The sequence below is a fragment of the Dendrobates tinctorius genome, unplaced genomic scaffold (genome assembly GCF_039654945.1).
Source record: "Dendrobates tinctorius isolate UK_male_01 unplaced genomic scaffold, ASM3965494v1 ptg000214l, whole genome shotgun sequence".
Lineage (NCBI taxonomy): Eukaryota > Metazoa > Chordata > Amphibia > Anura > Dendrobatidae > Dendrobates > Dendrobates tinctorius.
The window spans coordinates 11,719,941-11,733,054 of NW_027361881.1; positions in this window are offsets into that span (position 1 = coordinate 11,719,941).

Sequence of the window (13,114 nt, forward strand, 5' to 3'; positions counted from 1 at the left end):
ATAATAAAGTGCGTTCGCCGCTCGGGGTCCACCGTGCAGTAGGTGTTACACCGCTGCTAGGTAATAACAGAGGAGCAATATGGCGGTATGATGCGCACGGGTTCAATTTCACCCGAAGTGCGCAGAGCGGGCTCTGTTCACACACAGAGGCGCCGCAACAAAAACATACAAAATGCTGAACCTGTTAGAGTCACAGGCCTCAGGTAAATGCACACATGGTATCTGGTCACAGGAGCAGGACTCAAGGCAGAGGAGCTGCGTCCGTATAGACCTACCGTGTGTGCGGCGTCGCTACTGCAAGCGCCAAGAAGGGCTGCAACTGCAGCGCGGCATAGGACACTGACGCTCGACAGCAAAGCTAGAAAGCAAGCGCAATGTCGGACGCTAGCGTAGAGGAGCAGTATGCACAGTGGCCTAAGGCTTGCCCCTGACTGGTGCTGACTGCTAAACTAATTCCCTATCCACATGCGTAATATCAGAGGGAAGGGGTTTCAAATGAGTCAGTCACCAGAATCATACATCCGTCACCATTCACACATAGTAGTATAGTCTATACTAGCGCATGGCGGAACGGTCATGCGCGCTTTTTATAGCCATGCGGGACCTTCCAAATCTCCGAGATGGACCAATGAAATCTGGAGCAGGACCTGGGCACATGACTCCCGATCTCCAATAGGAGATCGTCTCATGAGCATGCCCAGTAGGAGCACAGAGGAACTTAGTCTCTGGAGCAGTCTGCTGCAAAGTAATCTCCTCTGCAGTAGATAGACAGCAGGAGACTGCAGAATGTGAGGCTCTGGATTCCTGCAGAGCAGACGCAGAAACCTGACACCTAACATTACCCCCCCTCCTAGGGTCCCCTACCCTCTGAGCCTTCCAATCCACCACCTTTTGCCCATCAGAGGCATAGGTCTCAGACTCCGAAGGAAAGTCTGATGTCCCGGTAGATGATACGGAAAACCGGGACACGTGGAAGGTATCAGAGGCGGCCAGTTCGCCAGGTTTAAGAAGGGACACTTGGGAGAGAACGGGCGCGGCAAAACCGCCCGGAGCATAAGTTGAAGTGGGACGCCGCGGTGTGTCGGTGGACGTCTCCACTCTCTGTTTAAGGAGGCTAACCCGAGCACATGAGGCACATGCCTGAATATATTTTTTAATGTCCCGAGCCCTGTGCAGCCACCAATACGACCCTGCTAGGAGTTTTGTGGTCTGCATGTAGCCACAATGACCACCCGCCCTGGATGCATGTGCCCATGCGAGAACCTTCGGCCGAAGGCGAGGGGGGGCAAAGGTCTTGCCCAACGGCACAGAGTTTGGCCATTGCGGGGCCCCGTTATCCTGGAGAACAGCTTGTTGAAAATGGTAATCGCAAATGGAGTTTTATGCCGGACGCGCCTCGAGAACGATGCAAGACACCTCCATGGGCTCTGGGGGTGGAACCTCTGGCTCGGGTAGTTTCAGAGGCTCAAAAAAGTTGGGAGCCGAGGTAACCTTCCATTTGGATTAAGCACGCTCCATACCGCGCTCCAAAAAACGGAAATCAATGCGGGTGGAAATGGCAATCAGCTCTTCCAAACTTTCAGGAACCTCTCTGGTAGAGAACGCATCCATAACATGTTCCGCCAAACCTCTCCAAAACACAGGGATGAGGGCTTTGTCAGACCACTCCACACCACTCGGAAACCAGTGTCCGAAAACGAACGGCATACTGACTAACCAAGAGGGATCCCTGAGTCAAAGCAAGTAGCAGAAGAGAGGTGTCGTGCGTGACCCCTGGACCCAGGAAGACCTGCTTAATAGCTGTTAAAAGTGTTAAAAGTGAGCAGCGGTCCGAACCTCTGGGTCACCACGCTCCCATAGTGGCGTGGCCCATTCCAAGGCCTTGCCCGACAGAAGGGAAACAATAAACCCCACCTTGGCCCGTTCCGTAGGGAATCGCGCAGCCAGTAACACCAGCTGGATAGAGCACTGGCTGACGAAACCCCTACAGGAGGCGCCATCGCCAGAAAATTTATCGGGCAACAGGAGGCGGGTAACTGTCGGCGCGTGGGAGGACGTGGACATACGTGAAACCGCGTCTGCGATTGCCTGTACAGCAGCTCCAGTGGATTTCGCAGCTGAGATAGCACTCTCAAGAGTAGCCAACTGGCCCTCCAGCTGCCGAATGTACCGTAGTAATTGCTGCTGATCTGCCATCACTAGCCAGACCCTGGCGCTAGTATAATGTTAGGAACAGCGGAACGCACTAAATAAAAATAATAATAAAGTGCGTTCGCCGCTCGGGGTCCACCATGCAGTAGGTGTTACACCGCTGCTAGGTAATAACAGAGGAGCAATATGGCGGTATAATGCGCACGGGTTCAACTTCATCCGGAGTGCGCAGAGCGGGCTCTGTTCACACACAGAGGTGCCGCAACATAAACATAGAAAAACGCTGAGCCTGTTAGTGACACAGGCCTCAGGAAAATGCACACACTGTATCTGGTCACAGGAGCAGGAACTAAGACAGAGGAGCTGCGTCCCTCTAGACCTACTGTGTGTGCGGCGTCGCTACTGAGAGCGCCAAGAAGGGCTGTAGCGCGGCGCAGGACACTGCCGCTCGATGACAAAGCTAGAAAGCAAGCGCAGTATCGGACACTAGCGTAGAGGTGCGGTGTGCACAGTGGCCTAAGGCTTGCCACTGACTGGCACTGACTGCTGCACTAATTCCCTATCCACATGCGTAATATCAGAGGGAAGGGGTTTTATAATGAGTCAGTCACCAGATCATGCATCTGTCACCATTCACCCATAGCAAGTATAGTCTATACTAGCGCATGGCCGAACGGTCAGGCGTGCTTTTTATAGCCATGCGGGACCTTCCAGATCTCCGAGATGGACCAATAAGATCTGGAGCAGGACCTGGGCACATGACTCCCAATCTCCAAAGGGAGATCGCCTCGTGAGCATGCCCAGTAGGAGCACAGAGGAACTTAGTCTCTGGAGTGGTCTGCTGCAAAGTAATCTTCTCTGCAGTAGACAGACAGCAGGAGACCGCAGAATGTGAGGCTCTGGATTCCTGCAGAGCAGACGCAGAAACCTGACACCTAACACCGAGGATCCTTACATTATCCTTTTCACTGCCCTAGACCATCATGAATCCTTACATAATTCCCTTCACTGCCCAAGACTACTGAATTACTTACATAATCCCCTTCAATGCCCTAGACCACCAGGGATCCATTTAATTACCTCTTCCTTGTCCTAGACCACCAGTGAGCTTTATATTAACCATTTCACTACCTTAGACAACCAGGGAAACCAAAATTATCACTTTCCTGTTCTAAAACACATGATAAAGTAACATTAGTGCTATAATTTCTCTAGACCACCAGGGATGCTGAACCCAAACTATCATAAACCCACATCATATATACAGTAGCCTCATCACTTATGTAGACCACCAGGGATGCAGACAATTACCCCTTCACTACCTCAGACCACGAGGCATACAATCATTAACCCCTAGACACCCAGAGAGGCTAATAAAAAGTCATCACCGCACCAGACCTGAACATTAGTCACAGGGCCAGGGTTGAGCTATCCCACCCGGATCCTCTGGTGGAGACACATTAATGGGCCTTCAAAAGTCCAACACAGGACAACCCCATCTGGAGACCATCAGTGGCCTCAGGAGCATCCATGTTTGAGTTGCTTTTTTTATTTTAAGGGGAAGTGATATAGTCGGCTACTGATAGAAGGACGGTTTCCTAATATCAGACCACCCACAGTCACAGGGCTTTTATGGTTTTCTAAGAGTCCTCTTGCCCATGTCCGCTGCCCACCATGAGATACATCGATGACAGCTCAGCGGGAAGCATTGACCACAGCATTAGGGCGCGTTAAGGGGAATCCGCTGATAGTGATACATTGTCTGATGGCTCCGGTGTCACCGTCATCTCATAGTCTCATTCCATTCTATCCCCGAAATTCACAGAACTTCTCCTCAGCCTCCTAATTCCCAAGCTCCGGCTTCTGATCTGTCTGATTCAGATCTCATCACATCAGAAAAAAATTAGTTTCCTGGGGAAAAAGGAAAAAAAAAATCCATCATGACAAATGCGTCCTTTCATATATCATCGCGTCACGTGTGTCCCACAACGCTACATGCGTTTCCAGGGAAACTGAGGTTTGATGAATGGGAAGCAAAAGAGGAATCAAAAGGGGGAAAAACCGGCTGCAAAAGTGCTTACGTCGAAGAGTGACCCCAACGAGCGAGAACACCGAAGAGTGACCCCAACGAGTGAGAACACCAAAGAGTGACCCCAACGAGCGAGAACACCGAACAGTGACCCCAACGAGCGAAAACACCGAAGAGTGACCCCAACGAGCGAGAACACTGAACAGTGACCCCCAACGAGCGAGAACACCGAAGAGTGACCCCCAACGAGCGAGAACACTGAACAGTGACCCCCAACGAGCGAGAACACTGAACAGTGACCCCCAACGAGCGAGAACACCGAAGAGTGACCCCAACGAGCGAGAACACCGAAGAGTGACCCCAACGAGCGAGAACACCGAAGAGTGACCCCAACGAGCGAGAACACCAAAGAGTGACCCCAACGAGCGAGAACACCGAAATGTGATCCCAACGAGCGAGAACACCGAAGAGTGACCCGAACGAGCGAGAACACCGAAGAGTGACCCCAACGAGCGAGATCACCAAAGAGTGACCCCAACGAGCGAGAACACCGAAGAGTGACTCCAACGAGCGAGAACACCGAAGAGTGACCCCAACGAGCGAGAACACCGAAGAGTGGCCCCAACGAGCGAGAACACTGAAGAGTGACCCCCAACGAGCGAGAACAAAGGTGGGAAAAGTAAAGAGAGGATAATTCTAGAAGGATTGTGCTACGGCGAGAAACAAATAGTACAAAAAAGATACACAGAACATAGAGCTACATTGTAATAACACACAAGGCTGCGGGAAATGGCACCTCTGCATGCAGGTGAGAGGTACAAGGGGACAGACCGAAATGTATAGATCGATAGATAAATAGATAATAGACGGACAGACAGTTGCAGCGAGCGCAGACCCTGTGGATTGAGGACACGCTGATGAATTTTGTGTCTTTGATGAATCTTCCAGATCATCCAGCGCTTATCCTTGTGAGGCCGCAGACTCTGCCGCACATTGTTCTATTGTTCTCTGTGATCTCGATCATTTCTCTCCATCTCACATTACAATAAATATAATCAGCTCTCCAGGAAACATTTCTATTCTCTGGAGAATGCATTTCGGGGCTATAGATACATGATGGAGAAGTGACTGTCAGCATTTCAACAATGCGCTTTGTAGTCTGTGCAGAAAATGCATGTTTAATTAATTTCCTCCAAGGCTGCGGAGGATCCGAGCGCTGCTGTCAGTCTCGGCCATAAAGTATCTATTGATTACAGCAGAGAGCTCTGTGTGTTTATATAAAGGTATGAAAAACATACAAAATGTGGTGCGGTGCATCTGAGCTGAAGGTGTGTTGCTGCTGTGCATCAACAGAAGGATGGATGGCAGAGATTGTGAGTGTTTTGTCCAGAGCCTGCTTGGTCTTGAAGGTGTTGTCTGAGTTTGTTTAAAAAAAAAATACAATATGTTCTCTCCTCAACCTCCCTTGGTCCAGCACTGAGACTCTGCTGCTGATCCCAGGGTCTGTTGTTATCTCTAGCACTGACATCACCTCGACACCACTGCAGACAATCAGAACGACAGACAGGTGAGGGATATTGTTGTGTTTTTATTTTTGGTTTATTACAGGAGAACGAGGGCTTCGCTGGAATCAGGCGTTAGGTGAGTAGAACTGTGTTTGTTATTTTTAAATAAAAAAGTAAAAGTATGTTTTGTTTTATTTCTAATAAAGGACTTTATTCTGGCTGTGTCTTTATTTACCATACAACTATAGGATTAGTAATGGGAGTGGCATCTTATAGACGCTTCTCCATTACTTAGCCTCGGGCTTGATGACACCTGACAATACAAAGGTGACATCAACCCCACAAATATTACCCCACTTGCCACCGCTACAGGGCAAGTGGGAAGAGCCGGGCAATTCTTGATAACCAGCCTTGCTGAAGCTGACAGCTGAGGGTTTCAGCCCCCAGCTATGAGTTTTGCCTGGCTGGTTAGGAAAAATACAGGGGAACCCATGCTGTTTTTTATTAAATTATTTATTTACACACCAGGAGCGGCTAACGAATACTCCCATCAGCTGCTCCTGCTCTTGCTGTTATTAGCGACAGCAGGTGGTGGATGATGGGAGCAGTAGTCCCATTCCCTGACATCAGTGGCCGGAGGTAAACTTTAAACTTCCGATCACAGCTGAGCGCTCACGCTGTCTTTTGACAGAGTGGGAACCGCAGCTCTCTGACCGGCGGAGATTTCACTGCCGGTCAGAAGCGGTGTTTGCCACACTGCAATGCACATGACAGTGCGACAAACACCCGAGGTTCAGGCAGCCGAACCCGAACAGTAACGTGGACTTTCTGGTGAAGTCCGTGTTCGGTGTCCGTGCCCGGACAGTAGGTGTTCGGTTCGGACGCCGAACTTTACTGTTCGGGTTCCCCCATCTCTAGTGATGAGGAAACAAATCGAGAGGGAGGAGACAAGGAAATAATACAAGAGGGAGGTGATAAGGAAATTGGGCAGGTGATGTGCCAACCTGGGTGAGGGCCCTACTGACATAGCAGTCACAATCCATATGCTATGTGTGTATCTACATGATGTTCCACCGTGCAAATATTAGGCACAGGTGTTGTAGGGGCCCAAAGACCCCTGTGACAAATAAAACACCAGCTTAGTAACTGGCACATAATAAGTTGGGTACTGGTTACAACCCTTGCACTGTGACCTAGGAGCTTCTTGTTTCGTTGCTGCCTGCTTCTCTTACTTTAAGCCACCAAACTTTGCAGATCGCTATGCAACTACCTTTTTGTGATTCTCTCTCTGGCAGTAAGAGTCGATATTGTTCTTGTTTGCATTGTTCTATGTGAGTATCTTCAAAACTGGCAGCGAATATAGAAGCATCATCCAAAATAACCAAATAAACACAAAAACAAGTGAAAATAAACAAGAAAAGGCGTCAAGATAAATGCTCCGATGAGATACTGTTATCATCACTCGGCGAATCCTTTATTTCCATACAGACACGGCTTATTTTTCTGCAAGATAGATCGAAGATCGCGCAGAGGTTTTTCTTAATAACACAATACGAGAAGATTAAGGTTTAACCCCTTCCGCTTAGGACATAATCATCCAATGTCTCTTCTTGCACCTAAAGGGGTCTAAATAATGATTTTTTTTTTACCAAATGCAATAAATTGTGAATGTTCATCTGCATCTGAATTTTTTTTAATATTTTCTTGATATAAAAAAAATCTGAATTATAGCTTAATAGCTTAATAGCTTATAGCTTAAGGGACAGGTAACCAAATGTAGTATAAAGCCTAGACACAGGATACTTCTGCCCATCGGAATTGTCTTCTGCCGTAAGTGTATGTGGCTGTAAATACTTTATATCTAGGGAATCGTTTGCACCTATAATGCTGCCTTTAGGTTATCTTCATTTACTAATCCTGGTACAATAGGGTCTTTAATGCCATTTATTGTAATGGAGAAGAGTGGCAAGGCCTTCAAGCTGGCTCGTCGTTGGTTTCAGTAGGGTTGGAAAAGGTAAGGAAGTTGGGCCAACCTTCGGACTCTCCATCTGCATAGCTTTTGGATGAACCTTCCATTGTTCCCCCAAGGTTCATATGTCAGTGATCTACATTGAAAAAAACAACTTAATCAAAGTCTGCCCTTCTACAAATCAATAGAACAACCAAAGGGTCAATCCTTACATTTAGAGTTTCTTTCCGAAGATTGGTGAACGTAATGTAAGGGGGTGAAGCACCGAAGGAACCGAGGGGGAGTTGCCTTCCCAGCTCAGTGCCCGGAACCATTGAGCAGGGCGTTAGGTTCCCCGGGGGACGCTTTAGGGGCCCATACTGAAGCCAGGTACAGGAAGTCGGCAGGACTGGGAGCGGCAAAACTGCGCGGGCTTTCTGCAGAGCAGTGCAGAGACCAGAGGAGAGAGGACGCCGACGCCAGAGGAGAGAGGAAACGGTTACAGCTGCAGCAGTCAGAGAGACCGCGGACACAGGCGGTGGGCAGTGAGTGCGAAAAGCCTGTCACTGCACTGCCAGGAAGGCTGCTGACTCCCCTCCTCTATGAGACTTTGCCTGACAGAGAGACTGCATACCTCAACCAGACACTTCCTCGCAGAGAGACCGGGTTATGTGCTAAGACGCTCCCCTGTGACCAAGGGGCGTTCAGTGACGGGACAGTGACCTGCAAAGAGAGACTGTGTAAGGCAGAGCCCCTGACCTCGGTGGGAGGACACCACTGTCGTATAAGAGAGAAGGACTTGGAGCACAGGGGGATATTGTCAGCCTCATACCCCTTTGGCTCCTGTGATAACCCCTCATACTCCAGCTGGACTTCATTAAGGACCCCAGAGACAGAGAACAGCATGCACCGCTGGTGCCTCGGTGCCAATGTTGGACAAGAGTGAACTCTCCAAGCAAGACCCCTGAGGACTGATAAGTTTGTCTCTTAGGAAAATACCTTTTCTACTGTTTGAACCCCGTATATGTCTCTCTGCTGTTGATATAATCTGTTCATATCATATCCATTTTCATACTGTCTGTTTTACCAGTATTATCCCCTGTAAATAAACCTCCCCTATTACTGTTGGTCTGCCTGCTCCGTGGTGACATATACCTCTCTTGCACGTTATCACAGTATCACTAATGGAAGCCAATACTATTTGAGAATGGAATGTCCAGAAGAAGAAAGAGCTCAATAAATAAATAATAGTATCATCCAAAACTAATCTACGTTAAATGCTATTCCTAATTCCATGGTAAAGAGATGACTATGGTAAAGGGATATTCCAGTGATAGACTTTTATGGCACGTCTACTGACCAAAAGAAAAACGAGCGCCAAGTCCTTGTTCTTGGGTTCATTGATGGTCCCAGCTCAACCCTGATTGACCTACCCAGTGGAGAGGAAACATATTACTTATTTCTGAAATAGACGTAGAAGCGTTTGTGGTCCCACAATGGGAGACTTAGAAATAGTCAAGAAAACTGTTCTCTTTGATGGTTCCTGTCCAACAATGATCGAATGATCCTGGAAATGAAGGCAACAAGTCCTTGTTCCTTAAAAAGAAGTAGGTGACCTATGGCCCCAATTCATTGAAATGAAAGGGGGGCATAGAAATACCCAAGTGGATTTTTCTTGGGCTCATTAATGGTCCCAGAATGACCCCGATTGAATGATCCCAAGTAAGAAGAAGAAGCAGGCATCGGGTCCTTATTTCTTTCATACACTTGAGATCACACTTAAGCTTATTGAAAGTCCCATCTGATGAACTCATCCAAAAGACACAAAAGCCAAGTCTTTGCTCCCAAAAGAGAAGCAGCAACATTTTAGGTAACACCCAACAAATCAATGGGGAGACACAGAAGTAGATTATTCTTAAGATCATTTACGGTCCCTTTCCAACCCTTATTGATGGATCCTACGATACAGAGACATCAACTTTTTGTCCTTCAAAAAGAAGACATGCTATTGTAGTAACACTGGATTAAATTGAATAGGAGACGTGGAAATAGTCAGTGGGATCATTGTAAGGCCAATCCTGATGACTGATCCTGAGGAAATGTGTGTATAAATAGAGGTAGCCCAGACTTCATGGTTCACCAGGTGGATTGCTAAGCCATAGATCTGGATGAACAGTTGAGACCGAAGTTGTTGGTCCAGGGAGATAAGGCCCTTTTACATTTAGCGCTGCACCAGCGATCCCGACCACGATACGACCCGGTCAGGATCGCTGGTGCATCGCTAAATGGTCGCTAGTGAGCTGCCACACAGGCAGATCTCACAGCGATGCAGCAGTGACACAGCGGACGATACTTACCTTTCAGACGCGGCGATCCTGACGTCCTCCCGCCCGCCTCCACACGTCGCTTGGCGCCACAGGAAGCCCAGCAGGAAGCGCCCGACCTCGCGCAATCAGCGACAGACAGCGGGGGAGCCGGTCGGAGGTAAGTATCACACATAGCGATATCGCTGCTGCGTGACCAAATCGGTGATGCTTTAGCGATATTGCTAGTGATATCGCTATGTGTAAAACCCCCTGTACAGTGGAGCTAGATAAGCCAACCGGCACTTGAACTAGAAGAGTCATATTAGCAAATTGGCACAGAACAGATATATATTGGAAAGCACATGGAGCAGAAATAGATATGCTGGACAGCTTGTGAAACAGTAGAGCTGGATATGTAACCAGATACCTTAGTACAGCTGAGCTGAATGTGTGCACTGGCACTTTGGAACAGCAGAGATGAGCATGCAGACAGGCACCTCGGTACAGCAGAGCTGAGTGTGCAAACAGCACCTTGGTTTAGCAGAGATGAGTAGGTAGTCAGAAATCTGGAAAATGCGAACACAAGTGTGCAGACAGTAACTTGGAATCACTAAGACAGGTATGCAGAAGGCATCTTGACATAGCATAAAACAGTTTGTAAGATAGCACACTTTAGAGAATGTATAGCAGAGCCTAGTGATAGAGTAGAGATGAATTAGACAAGTGGGACAGAGTCCTGGCATGTGGAAGCCAGTATATGCCAAACTACCCGAATACTCAGCTGGCATGCAGCCACCTGAGCCAGCCTTAAAGGGAGCCATTGCCTGCCACTGGAGCCTGGACATTGCAGAACAGGAGACGATTCTAATGATTAATGAAATCTAAGTGGCACATCTATCAATATAACGTCCATTCTGGCACAACGACCATCATGCCACAGTGAGAAGGTGTTCCTAGAGCTGAGGTTATTGAATGACTCTTATGGTCATTAAGAGCAACGTTTAATGGGTGAAACGTTCTGTGGAGCATAAATAGTGGTCCTCGGGACCTGTATCCTCCGATACCAAGTGGAAGATGTTAAACCATCTGATATTTATGATATTCGTGGAGAACCCCCCTAACCCTGACTCTAACATGAACTCTCATGGTTGTGAACTTATTTTCTACACTTGTGATAAAAGTTTGTCAAACTATGCTCCGAAGGTTCCATGTGCTTCCAGAAATATGTGATAGAATTACACGAAATGTGAGAATCTTCTTAATATGATGTATGAGTACATCCAAAAACATGGCAGATGGCGAGCCTCAGAAGCATATTGAACGTGAAGCTGAGCCGAGGAATTGCATTGATCAGCTCTTCATTTGCTGGCTGTCTGACCAGAAGGGTGTCATATTTACCGCACGTTTTTGGATTTTTATGTCATTTTTTAATTGTTTTGATGATTTACATCTCCTGGTTCTTCACAAGCCGCGCACAATGGCTCAAATGTGGAATTTATAAACAACCTCCAATAATTGCAGTAATTAATCTCTTGTCTCCGAGCCATAAAACGACCACATGCAAATTAATGGCATGCAGGCATGGCAAAAACCTTACAGCGAACATCAGGGGTTTATTTTGTTTTTTTTCAAATTTTTTTTTATTTTCCCCGGAAGACAGGATGAGAAAAGCTTCTTGTAAATGAAAAGTCAGTAAAGTTTGTGCAGAAGTCTGACAATGGATGGGAGATTTATGAAAAACTAAAGTGAACTTGTCACCAGAGCCTCTGGCTTTTAGAGTCCTGTCCATTATGTCAGAACAAATAGAAGGCATATTTACTGGCGATATTGAATCAAGAGCTGAAACGTGTGGAAAACCTCAATAGGGAATCAGAGAGCTAATCAACAGCCCAAACCTAGGAGAATAAAAGCCTGTCCACACAAAAACACTGGGATCTATAAAGTCAAGACAGTCACTAAGAAAAATATCACACTACCCGGAATGAGAAACAACTATAATACTGCCCCTACATAAAAATATATATAACTACTATAATACTGCCCCTATGTACAAGAATATAACTACTATAATACTGCCCCTACATAAAAATATATATAACTACTATAATACTGCCCCTATGTACAAGAATATAACTACTATAATACTGCCCCTATGCACAAGAATATAACTACTATAATACTTCCCCCCTATGTACAAGAATATAACTACTATAATACTGCCCCCTATGTACAAGAATATAACTACTATAATACTGCTCCTATATACAAGAATATAACTACTATAATACTGCTCCTATGTACAAGAATATAACTACTATAATACTGCCCCCTATGTACAAGAATATAACTACTATAATACTGCCTCCTATGTACAAGAATATAACTACTATAATACATTCTTGTACATAGGAAGCAGTATTATAGTAGTTACATTCTTGTACATAGGAAGCAGTAACTACTATAATACTGCCCCTATGTACAAGAATATAACTTCTATAATACTACCCCCTATGTACAAGAATATAACTACTATAATACTGCCCCTATGTACAAGAATATAACTACTATAATACTGCTCCTATGTACAAGAATGTAACTACTATAATACTGCCCCTATGTACAAGAATATAACTTCTATAATACTGCCCCCTATGTACAAGAATATAACTACTATAATACTGCCCCTAGGTACAAGAATATAACTACTATAATACTGCTCCTATGTACAAGAATATAACTACTATAATACTGCCCCCTATGTACAAGAATATAACTACTATAATACTGCTCCTATGTACAAGAATATAACTACTATAATACTGCCCCCTATGTACAAGAATATAACTACTATAATACTGCCCCCTATGTACAAGAATATAACTACTATAATACTGCCTCCTATGTACAAGAATATAACTACTATAATACATTCTTGTACATAGGAAGCAGTATTATAGTAGTTACATTCTTGTACATAGGAAGCAGTAACTACTATAATACTGCCCCTATGTACAAGAATATAACTTCTATAATACTGCCCCCTATGTACAAGAATATAACTACTATAATACTGCCCCTATGTACAAGAATATAACTACTATAATACTGCTCCTATGTACAAGAATGTAACTACTATAATACTGCCCCTATGTACAAGAATATAACTTCTATAATA